We start from the raw sequence: 13440 nt of genomic DNA on the forward strand, positions 1-13440 counted from the left end.
GGGTCCAGAGCCCATGCACTGGGGCCTGGTCAAGAGGACCCAGACTTGACTGAATACAGCTGGAATGATGGAGAAGGACTCCTCTGTCTAAGACTCACCTGATCGAATGCAGACGAGTGTCCCTTTCGGAACCCTGACTTCACCTAGCACCAGGGAGAATAACCTGCCTGACTCATGGACAAAAGGTATTTAATTGCTTTTGAGAGTTATAGATGGCTTCATCTTGAGCAGAAGTCTTCTGTGAGACCATTATGATTACTGTCTGTAATATGTAGTGTTGCGTCACTGCACCTGGAAACTGCCACCGCTAGATCACAAGTGCCCTGTTCCTGGTGCATCCACAACATCGTTCTATGAAACCAGCAGAACAGACAATTGATGAGTGTTAGAAAAGGGATTTCTGGTTAGCTGAGGTATGCACCTTGGCGAGAAGGGAACCACAACTCTAATCAGGGTAAGCTAGAAACACAATTAGAGATAACCTGTGTTTACCCTCTGATAGCTTGGCACAGAGCAGTCAAGCTTATCTAAAGAGGCAATGTGTAAAGTATTTGTGCAACACACACACAGTAACGCAATTAAAACACTACAAACAGTTTCACACATGTTTAGAAGAATAGAGAATATTTATCAGAGTAAAACAAAACCAAAATGACAAAACTCCAATCAGTAGAAGTCGAGATATTAATTTTTAAAGATTAAAGATTAAACTCAAAATAGTGTCTAGAAGATACTAGTGGTCAAAAGGTTACTTGAGCTCACGAGTGACCGGTACAAATCCAAAGTTCAGGCAGACTGCGATGGATAGTAGGCCGACTAAAGATCGCATGGAGGGTCTGCTGGGAAAGTACCTTGTATGGAGTAAAGCTTTGACACCGAAGGCACGATGTGTCAGTATTTTCCACGCAGTCGGGTCACTGTGTCATCGTCAGGCTGTGTAGAGAGAAATGCAATGTGGCAGCGTCATGCGGCGCAGAGCAGCATTGTTGAGCCAATGAATCTGCTGTCGCCGAACAGCATCTGTGTTGGCGTCGAAGGCACAATGCGTCGCTTCCTACCACCACAGAGGTGAAAATGCAGCTGTTTTTATAAAATTTTGCTGCAGAACCCACTTCTGAGGCCCAAGACTGGAGAGAGGGCATTTCGGGCAAGGGTAGGACTCACAGATGGCAGACTCCAGCAGCAGCAGAAGAGTTGCAAGCCATCTTTGATGTCCCTGAGGTGCAGAAGAACATGGGGCAACCCAGCAAGCTCTTGGATTCACTCTGGGTTCAAGTGAGATGGGTACAGTGTTTGTCCTGAACAGGCCAGAGATCAGCAGGCAGCAGGGCAGCTCAGCAAAGCAGAGAAGCAGCTCCTTGGAACATTCAGTCCAGGCAAAGTGTCAATCCTTACAGCCCAGCAGTTTTCACTCCAGGAGAGCTCTTCTTAGGTCCAGTAGTGATCTTATTTCAGGGGGTCAGAGCCCCAGTACCTATACCCACAAGTGCCTTTGATTTAGGGTGTGGCTTCAAAGGATCTCTCTGAAGGATCGCTTTCAGCCCAGCATTGTCTGCCAGGCTATCTGTGGGGGTAATCAGTCCTTTGTGTGTGGTTAGGCTTGTACACTTTTAAGTGTAAGTGTGGACCCTTCCCATCCTCCCTGCCCAGGAAGACCCATGAGTATGCAGATGAATGCAGATCCAGCTGAGTGCCTGTGGTGGGGAACCGGTGGTACAGAGGACTCTGGGCCGTGCGTGGAGAGAGAAAGTTTATTTCTTTAGGAAGTTGAAACAATAGGTAATGGAAGTTAATGGGGTAACAAAAAGTTCAGCTGGCTTCTTCTTTATCTAACGTCTCTGTTCTTTGTCTTCCTTTAGGTCTCCTGGATGACGCCGGCTCGCGTGACCTCCCAGTTGGCACCGAAAACAAAACACAGGAGCGAAAACAAAGGTAAGTGGTTTGTGGGGGTTCGGGGTTAGTTTAGCGTTTAGACATGCGGGGGGGGAACCTCTGGAGATAGAGGTGGAGGGGTATATAGACAGGCCCGGTAGTGAGGGGGTGAGAGGTTTGATGCACTTGGGATGAGTATCTATCTCAGTGCTCTGCCCAAGTTTTCACCCGTTTATATTTTCTCCGTGACCCCTTTGCACATGCCCTCCTCAGTCCCTCCCCTCGTTTCACCGCCTCCTCTCCCCTGTGCCCCAATAGATGAAATGGGTTGTCAGTGTCCTTGTAACAAGGACCGTACCTTGTAAAGCCATGACACTCCAGGGTCGTGGCGGAAAGGGCTCTTTTCCGGATCTCGGGTCTTTCCTGGACATTCCCCGGGGTGTACTGGAACCTCTTACGGTCTGGTCTCGTCCTCCTCTGTACGCGGCGTCTTCTTCTCTTCAGTCGTCGGTTTCGTTCTCCGAGAGAACTCCTCCTCCTTCTCCCCGTCCCTGGAGTCCGTCTTCCCTTTTGACGGCGGAACCCGGAAATCCTGGTTCCAAGCGTCCGAAGGCATTCCCATGTCTCCATGGGAACGCGCGATTCCTCCTGTTGAGGTGCGCGAGAGGCGCCAGTCAGAGGAGCTGCAAGACGCGGTCGAGGAGACCCGTCTACACTCCCCATCCCATGATCGGGACTGGTAGAGGACCGAAGAGTCGGGAAACCGGGACAGAAAATCGGCTGGGCCCTGCTGAGAACCCGAAATGTGGCGGACCTGAAAAGTAAAAGGTTGGAGTTCTAGAAACCAACGTAAAACCCTAGAATTAGTGTCCTTATGTGAGGCTAACCAGGTTAACGGGGCATGGTCGGTGTAGAGGATGAAAGGTCTGCCCAATAGATAATATTGCATATTCTCTACGGCCCACTTAATGGCCAGACACTCCTTCTCAATAGTGGGGTAGTGGCACTCCCTGGGAAGTAGTTTTCTGCTGATGAACACAATGGGATGTTCGTGTCCCTCACTGTCGGGTTGAGTGAGGATAGCACCCAGACCGTCGTTGGAAGCGTCAGTATATAAGTGGAAGGACATGGAAAAATCCGGACATTTAAGTACAGGCTCGGTCGTGAGGGACCGTTTAAGCTGGTCAAAGCTGAGGAGTTGAGAGTCGGTAAATGGGGGTAATTTGGTGGGGTAGTTTTTTTCAGGAGGTCAGTGAGAGGGGTGGCAATTGAGGAGTACTGGGGAATGAACCTGCAATAGTAGCCCACCAAACCTAAAAAGGATCGAAGTTCCTTCTTGGTTTTGGGCACCGGCACTTGTAATATGGCCTCAATCTTATCTTTCTGCGGCCATAGGATCCCGCTACCTATAAGGTAACCGAGATAGGCGATTTGTGTATTTCCTAGAAAGCATTTTCTTGGGTTGGCCGTAAGGCCGGCCTCAGTTAAGGTGCGGAACACCTCCTCGAGATGTTGTAGATGATCAGTCCAGGTGTTGCTAAAAATTACAATGTCGTCTAAGTAAGCAGCTGCAAACGCTTGGAACGGTTTTAAAAGTTGATCCATTAAGCGTTGAAATGTAGCTGGAGCCCCGTGAAGGCCAAAGGGAAGGACAGTAAAATGATAAAGGCCTGACTGGGTTGCAAAAGCTGTCTTCTCTTTGTCGACAGAGGCGAGGGGGATTTGCCAGTACCCTTTCGTTAGGTCCAGGGTGGACATATATCGGGCACTTCCTAATTTCTCCAGCACATCATCCACTCGCGGAATGGGATATGTGTCAAAGAGAGATATGTCATTTAACTTTTGGAAGTCGATACAAAACCAAACGGACCCATCAGGTTTAGGAACTAGAACCATCGGGGAGCACCAGGGGCTTGTGGAAGGTTCGATAACCTTTAGGGCTAGCATTTTCTTTATTTCTTCTTCAATAAGATGCTTTCGTGCTTCGGGAATCCGGTAGGGCCGTAGGCGAATGGTTTGGCCCTCTGGGGTTCTAATACTGTGTTGGATTAACGTAGTTCTACCTGGTGTCCCAGAAAAAAAATGCAAATGATTTTGTAACAGGGTTGATAGTTGGGATTTTTCGGCTTCGGTAAGAGAGCTGTTTATACATGGACCTTCCCGCTGTTCTTCGCTAGTGGTGGGATAGAGGTCCATACCTAAGGCAGTGGTTGGGGTTATTAAGAACCCGGTAGCAGAGGGGTTGGGAGTGTCTGCTGGTGTTTCCCATTTTTTTAGTAAATTGACGTGGTATATTTGGGTCCTCTTTGGGTGCTGATTTAACTCGATGAGGTAGGTGACGGGGGAAACTACTTTTATCACTCTGTAGGGCCCTTGCCATCTAGCTAACAGCTTATTTTCGGAGGTTGGTCGCATTATCAGGGCTTGATCGTTAGGGTGGAAAGACCGTAGCTCTGTCCCCTGATTGTAATAAGCCTTTTGGTTGGCCTGTGCCTTCTCTAGATGTTTCCGTACATCTTCCCATACGGTCTGCAAGTGTGATTTTAATTTATTGACATACTCTAAGAGGGGTTTTCCTTCATCTTCTTCTTCTTCCCACATTTCTGCGGCCATATCAAGTAAATTACGGTGTTGGCTCCCAAACATTAGTTCGAAAGGACTATGTCCTGTGGAGGATTGTTCATGAGTCCGGATGGCATAGAGGACCAGAGGCAGTTTCTGATCCCAGTCCTTTCCGGAGTCATCCACTGTTTTCCTCAGCAGAGTTTTGATTGTGCGGTTATAGCGTTCCACTAAACCGTCAGTTTGGGGGTGGTATACTGAGGTTTTTATCTGAGTGATCCCTAATGTTTTACAGATCTGTTTCATAAGGGCTGACATAAATGGAGTACCCTGGTCGGTTAGGATCTCTTGGGGAAATCCTACTCTAGAGAAGAAGGTTATCATGGCTTGGGCTACTGATTTTGTGGTCATACTAGGTAAGGGAATTGCTTCCGGATATCTGGTAGCGTAGTCTACCAAGACTAGTATATAGGTGTGACCCTTGGATGATAGCAAGAGTGGTCCGACTAGATCCATCCCCACACAACAAAATGGAATCTCAATAATGAGCAGGGGTTTTAAAGGGGCTTTCCTCAGGGCTCCTGGTTCTATTACTGACATCTAGGAAACTGTGTGCAGTATTTTCTGATTTGAGCATAAACTCCTGGCCAATAGAATCGCCTTAATAAATATTCCTCAGTCTTTTCTCGACCGTAATGTCCACCCCCTGGTTGATTATGGGCTAAGAATAGGACCTGATGCCGATAAGGCTCAGGCACCACCAGTTGTTTCTTCTCTCCGTTTGTGGACGTAGTGATTCTATACAGAAGGTTCTTATGAATTAGGAAATAAGGACCCACCTCCTTTGTGGATTCCGTTTTGGCATTTTTCCATGCGTGACATAGAGTGGGGTCCTCCCGCTGGCTAGCTCTAAAAGAGATGGTGGCGTTGTCGGTACTGGTTACCAGATTCTCTGGGGGGTTTTCAGACCTTGATATTTGATAATTTTGTTTCTCTAGTCTTTTCTCCCTTCTGGTCAGTTTTATGCGAACTGTGGAGCTCTCAATATGACTGTTAGAAAACGGTGCTTCCGACCACCAATCAGGAGATTGTACGGGTAACCTTGTTTTATCTAAGAGATCATTGAACCGGATATAGTCCGTACCGATGACACAGTTTTCTACCAATCTGTCCATAATCCCTACTGGAAGAAAATCGTGATACTCTCCCCACTCTACTCTGACCAGCCCTAGTGGATAGTTCTCTTTATCTCCATGAATGCAACAGATAGTAACCCACTGGCTCGGGGTCTGATCCGTTTGACTTAACAAATCTCCGCGTATTACTGACTGGCTACAGCCTGAGTCGATCAAGGCTTCTATTGGGGTTCCGTTTACTTTTATGATCTGTTTGAACGTACGGTTCCCTCTACCAGTACACAATACCCTACCTCAGTTGACCCCAATTTCCATAGGTTCTACCCCGTTGCCTTTTCTTGGGCACACTCTCGCAATGTGTCCCCACTCCCCGCAGCTAAAACAATGGGGTTGTTGCATGGGGTTAGCCTCTCCCGGTCTATGGGTCCCTGGTTCTTCTGGTGGTCGTCGGGGAGAATATTTGAGAGGTCCCATGGGAGGCTTGATAGGGTTCCTGGGGCCTAAAGTCTTAACATCAATGGACCGGTGATAGGCGCAGGCGAGATCTACAGCCAGTTCCGTATCTATCTTGGGATGCTGTCTTATCCAGTTCCTGGGAGGGAGTCTAGGTACTGTTCCAGAATAAAGGCTTTAATTATATCTTCTCGGTCTGTTCCTAACGGCCCCAGCCATTTCAGCCCCAAATCCTTAACCCTAAAATAGAAAGTACGGGGAACCTCGCTCTGTCCCCATTTCACCTTTCTAAACTTCATCCTATAGTACTCTGAGTCATGACCCACCCTTTCTAGGATACTACTCTTAATATCCTTGTAAGGAGTAGTACCCCCGGGATTAGTGGCCTGGTATGCTGTTTGAAGGATGCCCGTTAGGAGAGGCGCGATATACTGGCCCCATCGTTCTTCCGGACATTGGGCCGAGGATGCCACACGTTTGAAATTTGTGAAGAAGGAGTCAGGGTCTTCCCTTTCTTGGAACTTTTGTAGGACCGAGCTAGGAACATTAGGGTGTACTTTGCTGGCTGCGATGGTATCAGTTAATTTCTGGAGCGCAGTCTCATGCACCAGGTGGTTATTAGCCATGATGGTGGCTTGGCTTTTTAATGTTGTTTGGAGGGCCTCTCTGTCTTCTTTTGCCTCTCTTTGATGAGCCTCCCACACCAGTTGGAGGTGTCGCTGACCCTCCGCCAACTGCTTAATCATGTCCTCTAGCGTGGGTTTCTCCCCCATCCTGTTCGCCTCTTAGTACTGCCTATGGTCTTCAAATCCCACTTCTGACACCACTGTGGTGGGGTACCGGCGGTACAGAGGACTCTGGGCCTCGTGTGGAGAGAGAAAGTTTATTTCTTTAGGAAGTTGAAACAATAGGTAATGGAAGTTAATGGGGTAACAAAAGTTTGATAGCAAAAAGTTCAGCTGGCTTCTTCTTTATCTAACGTCTCTGTTCTTTGTCTTCCTTTAGGTCTCCTGGATGACGCCGGCTCGCGTGACCTCCAAGTTGGCACCGAAAACAAAACACAGGAGCGAAAACAAAGGTAAGTGGTTTGTGGGGTTTCGGGGTTAGTTTAGCGTTTAGACATGCAGTGGGGGGGAGGAACCTCTGGAGATAGAGGTGGAGGGGTATATAGACAGGCCCGGTAGTGAGGGGGTGAGAGGTTCGATGCACTTGTGATGAGTATCTCTCTCAGTGCTCTGCCCAAGTTTTCACCCGTTTATATTTTCTCCGTGACCCCTTTGCACATGCCCTCCTCACTCCCTCCCCTCGTTTCACTGCCTCCTCTCCCCTGTGCCCCAATAGATGAAATGGGTTGTCGGTGTCCTTGTAACAAGGACCGTACCTTGTAAAGCCACGACCCTCCAAGGTCGTGGCGGAAAGGGCTCTTTTCCGGATCTTGGGTCTTTCCTGGACGTTCCCCGCGGTGTACTGGAACCTCTTCCGGTCCGGTCTCGTCCTCCTCTGTACGCGGTGTCTTCTTCTCTTCAGTCATCGGTCTCGTTCTCCGAGAGAACTCCTCCTCCTTCTCCCCGTCCCTGGAGTCCGTCTTCCCTTTTGATGGCGGAACCCGGAAATCCTGGTTCCAAGCGTCCGAAGGCGTTCCCATGTCTCCATGGGAACGCGCGATTCCTCCTGTTGAGGTGCGCGAGAGGCGCCAGTCAGAGGAGCTGCAAGACGCGGTCGAGGAGACCCGTCTACAGTGCCCTGTGTTGTGTCTGTCTGGAGGGAATGCAAAAATTTAGCTGTCACCCAGCCCAGCCTAGATGTGTAGTGGGGACTGGCTGTAAGACACAAAGAGCAGTATGAGCAGACAAATGCCTACTTTTTAAAAGTGGGATTTCTAAAATAGTAATGTTAAATCCACTTTCACCAGTAAGAAGGATTGATCATTACCATTTCAAAGATATGACACATGATATAGCTACTTCTTTCTGATCAGGAATTACACCTTAAACATATATTAAGGAATTCCCAATGATGGTCTATGAGAGGAGTAGGCCTCACAGTAGTGAAACGTGACTTTCAAAGTGTTTCACTACCAGGACATGTCAAACTTAAAAGTACATGCCCTGCCTTTTACTTACATAGCACCTTGCTGTATGAGCTATCTAGGGCCAAGTTGAAGTGTCAATGAAAATGTACACACGGGCTCTGCAGTGGCAGGCCTGAGACATGTTTACAGGACTACTTAAGTAGGTTGCACAATCAGTGTTGCAGGTCCATCAGTAGCACCAGTAGCATTCAATTTGCAGGCCCTATGTATTTGGTACACCACTTTACCAGGGACTTACAAGTAAATTAAATATGCCTTATGTGGATACACCAATGTTGCCATGTTTAGGGGAGAATCACATGCACTTTAGCACTGGTTAGCAGTGGTCAAGTGCTCAGAGACCTAAGGCCAACAATAAGATATAGCAAAAACAGGCAGTGAAAGGCAAAACTTCTGGGGTAAGACAATCCAAAGTATTGCAGGTCTAATAATGAGATACCTAATGAGCCAGTGGGCTGCAGTAAGTCACCCAACTGACAGTAAACATTGGTGGGGGGTTTTACCCAACACCCCAAACACACACTCTCAAGATACACCCCACATTCTCACAGAACTGCTCCACTTGTTTAATTCTTCACTTACAATAGAGTCTGTAGTTACCATAAATTATAAAATGTCATTCAAATGTAGGTGATGCACAAGACTGATATTCAAAATAAGATGTGGACTTGTGTGGTGTCCTTCAATGCCATTTCAACTCTGTGTCCATAAAAACAGGATGCATCTGAGGATGGTTTCAAACAAATCAGAACATTTTCCCCCTCGGATATCTTATGTTCTCTCAAAGAGGTAGAGAGGTTGTTGATATTCCTAAAGAGCTAAATAATTTGCAGACAACAGAATAGAAGCTCCGAATATACAACACAAATTACAGAGAATACTTTTTAGTCTTTATTTATTAACAGGTATTCCTTTGTATTCTTTTTTGGTAAACAGTAAACTCTAAGTGAGAGTTTACTAGGCTGACTCGACATGTCAACCATTAGAGGGCTTGCAAAGTCATTTGGCAGTGTTGATGTGAGTTGATATTTTTTGTGTAGAAATGTCTTTGTTCACTCCTCCTGCTGAAGTTCAGCAGGCATTGGGCAGTCAGCCCTGCTGCAGATGTGCAACGTTTGCAAAGTTAATTTACCCCCTGTTTTAATTTTACCTGAGAAATTGATAATAAGCCAACAATACCACTCACCAAAACAATGACAACCTTTATGATATTGCTGCGATACTGCACCTCAGTGCTGGTGTATGAGATGACTAAGGAGGTTATTTAGGGATTGGTGGTGCGGGATAACCACTGGTTCTCCACCAAATCTGCAGTTCCCCACCTCATTTAGAGTCAGGGAAGTGCGATGTCACCACCGGTGGAGACTCCCTTGCCCTGGCTTCTTGTCCTCCATTGGACTGCTGGGTCACAGTGGTATTGGCAGCCCTTATTTAGGATGGGGTGACAGTGACTGATTTTTCCTGTCTGCCTAAGTCATGAGAGGCATGAGAGGCCCAGGCAAGGAAAACAAATGGTTCCCACACAAAAGGAAGAAACCATCCTACATGTGAGGGCCCTTCATGTTTTGCTTGACTAAAAGAATCACTATTTGTCTTTGGGAATATGGATGCCAGGATGCCAGGAGGGTGGAAAAGAGAAGCTGCGCTGCTTTCATCAGTGCTTTCAGTGCCTCAGTGGCGCTTTTGGATGCACAGAAGGCACAGAAGACACAGAGACCCCGTCCGGTAGGCAGGGCTCTGTAAATATGTTGGGTAGCCCTCCACAAGGGACTCTGAGACCGGGATCTCCAATGACATGGGAGGCTGGTGGGCCCCTGCTAAATAAGGCTCAAAGTTAAGGATGGGAGGGCTCTGAAACCATACAAATATGACAAATATCCTGAAAGCCACCTTCTATTCTTGTGCCTTCTGATTGGTGCAACTGATGTGCATTGTGTGCAGGTGGTGAGTTCTGGCACTCATTATTAGAGAACAGGACTTAATTCATTCTCTGACTTTGCCCCTGAGCAGGAGAGAGAAAAGCTGAAAAAATGGTTATAGAAGAAGTAAGAGAAACATAGGTAAATAAGGACGCACAGGGAAAAGAGGAACAAACAAAAAATGTGTGAAAAATAGGAAGTGTGGGGTAGGATAAGAAAGAGACAGAAGGTTGAGTCAAAATTAAGCAGGTTTGGGATTTAGAAACCCCAGAACTAAGCAATCGCGACTGATCGCTCTTTGCAAACTTTGAACACCTGCACTTAATGCTTTTTTCATTTTACAAATTAAGCAATGACACAACATTATAAAGCAATAGCTAAAAATAAATATGAAAATAAACATGACACATCATTTGCTTTTAGTAACAATATTTAAATTTAAAATGCTTCATTTTTTCAGCAATTAAGAGTGTGGGCGACTAATGGAATGGAGGAGCAACAGAAAGAATGTGGCTTATTTTATTTTTTAAATCGATAAATTTGAATTTACATATTTGTCTACTGATTTAAAAGGATTTCTGATTATTTGGGCAGATATTTCAACATATTTGCTTTGTCCCTAATAGTACGTGTATGGAAGGACTAACTTGAACTCATGTGTGAAGAAAATAGTAGAGTGACTGGAGATAGTGTTTTTCTAAGGAAGAACACATAGGCTTAAGTGTCAAAGTAAATAGTTAAGTTTCCAGGTCCCAGTAAGAGTTCATAGTGCATTAATTCAAGATGTCTTTTGTGATGTGACTAGGGATCCAGCAACGAATGAAGAAGATGCATGCAAATATGTTGTGACGGGAATAATGGCACCTTCTCCTTCGGCAACACGAGGTAAGGGCCAGGGTAAAACCAGACCTAAGCTGCCATTATTCCCATCACAACATATTTGCAAGGACTAGCTCTCACTAACTGGTTAATTTTTTCAACCAATCCATTAGCTTGGGGAGAATATAATGCAGTGTGAAAATGAGCAATAGCTAAATTGTTATGAAAATTCTTCATTTCCAATGAAGTGAACTGTACACCATTATCAGTGACTATCACTTTAGGAATACCTTCACATGCAAAAACATCAGTTAAAAACTCTATAAAGACTTTAATGGTGATAGAACTCACACAACTCGCAGTGGTCCACTTGGAAGTATAATCAACCAGCACAATTACAAATCTTTCATTGTAAGGTAGAGTTTCAAACGGTCCCACAAGATCTAATCCTAATGTTCACCAAGGTTCATCAGAAACCAGAACAGGGGATAAGGGAGCAGTACTTAAACTTTTGGATTGATCATTCCCAGCACACTGCACACAATTATTTTACAAACGCCTTAACTTGTCTATCTAGACCAGGCCACCAGTAGCATTCTCTGACACTAGCTTTAGTCAAATTCCTGCCTAAATGTCCCTCATGAGCCAAGTTGACCAATCTCTCATACAACCAAGCTGGTGGAACCAATCTATCACGCCTGTACAAATCACTTCCAACAATACTTAATTCATCTTTGACATTCCAAAAAAAGTTGCTTAAATCAGGCCAGCCTTTCACTACATAGTCAGAAACCAATGTGCGAACATTGTCTCTCTCACATTCTGACAACCATCCTTCTTTATCAATAGCTGATTCTTTGACCCACAAAATTGGAATCATGTGTGATCTGCCAAAGGTGATCTAGAAAGAAAATCAGCCGGAATATTTTCCTTGCCAGGTAGATATTCAATATGAAAATTATATTCCATCAAATCCTCTACTCAGCGTTTGATACGCAGGGTTGTGTTTTCTATATTACGGCATGAAAACATCTGCACCAATGGCCTGTGATCACTCCAAAGTACAAATGGTAACCCCCACAGATAGTACTTAAAATGATTAATAGCCCAATTGCATGCCAAGGCCTCACGCTCTATTACTGAATAACGTACCTCTGCTTCTCTAAGTGAACGAGAGGCAAAAGCCACCAGTCTTTCTTCACCATCTACCAATTGTGAGAGAACCGCACCAAGATCCTCCAAACTAGCATCCGTGGACACCAAGGTTTCCCTTTTAGTATCAAAAGGGCCCAGAGTAGGCATTTCTCCAATTCTGGATTTTACATATTAAAAGCCTCTTCACACTCCGAAGACCACACAAAACTCATACCCTTCTTTAACATGACTCTTAAAGGTTGCACCACACTCGCATGATTTTTAATAAATTTTGAATAATATTCTGCCAGACCAAGGAATGATCGCACTTGATCTTTGTCAGAAGGAGTAGGCATTGATATGATTGATTTAGCTAATGTCACTTGAGGTTTAATACCATCACCTGAGATGGTGTGTCCCAAATAAGAAACTGTACCAACTTTAAATTTGCACTTTTCCTTCTTTAAGGTTAACCCTTTTTCTTTCAATCTCTTTAAGACTGCTCTGAGAGCAATGTCATGTTTCTCCTCATCTTCACTATAGATTAACATATCATCTTGAAAGAACAAGACTGAATCCAAACCCTTAAGCACTTCCTTTATTACCCTTTGAAAGCACGCAGCAGCCGATGCTAGACCGAAAGGCATTCTAATAAATCTGAAAGCTCCCAAAGGTGTAACAAAATAAGTAAGGTGTCTCAAGTCTTCATGGAGTAAAATTTGATGGTAAGCCGCCGACAAATCCATCACACTAAATACTTTGGCATGTGAAAGCATAGTTAGGGTTTCATTAATATTTAGTAAAGGTTGGCGATCCACCCATATACACTGGTAGAGGCCCCTCAAGTCCACACACATCCTTATTTTAGATCCATCATCCTTGGGAACTAAAACCATTCTGAAGCTTCAATTTCCTCTATGACACCCAAACTCAACAACCTATTAAGCTAATTGTGCAATGGAGTCAACATCAAATTAGGTACTTTTCTCACTTTATGCACCACTGGTTTAGCAGAAGATTTCAAAATTATCTTATGTTTAAAATCTACCAACAACCCTAATCTATCACTGAATACTTCAGGAAACTCATTGTCAACATCAGGACAGTGCGCACTCTACGGGTGACAAAAATGCAAAAACCCAGTCTTTATGCAAGAGCATAATTCATGCATTGTGTTTATATGCAGTATGTTAACCTTTTGCATTGCAGATTTTAACCTTGAAAACACTATTAATGATGTTTGCAATAACTGTTCATTTGCAAGGTATTGCTGCAGGCTTAATGAGTGTGTTAGGGTGTGGTCCCTTTCTAGGACCTTCTAGAAGCTTTCCCTGCAGCATGACCGGGTGTGGTTTGTGGGCTGGGCCAGACTCTATGTAAGGAAGCCAGCCCAGCCCCACGTGCTCACTATTCAGAGGTCCAGGTGCAGAGCAGCAGCAACTTCCTGAGCTCC

Source organism: Pleurodeles waltl, chromosome 3_1 (genome assembly GCF_031143425.1).
Source record: "Pleurodeles waltl isolate 20211129_DDA chromosome 3_1, aPleWal1.hap1.20221129, whole genome shotgun sequence".
Classification (NCBI taxonomy): domain Eukaryota; kingdom Metazoa; phylum Chordata; class Amphibia; order Caudata; family Salamandridae; genus Pleurodeles; species Pleurodeles waltl.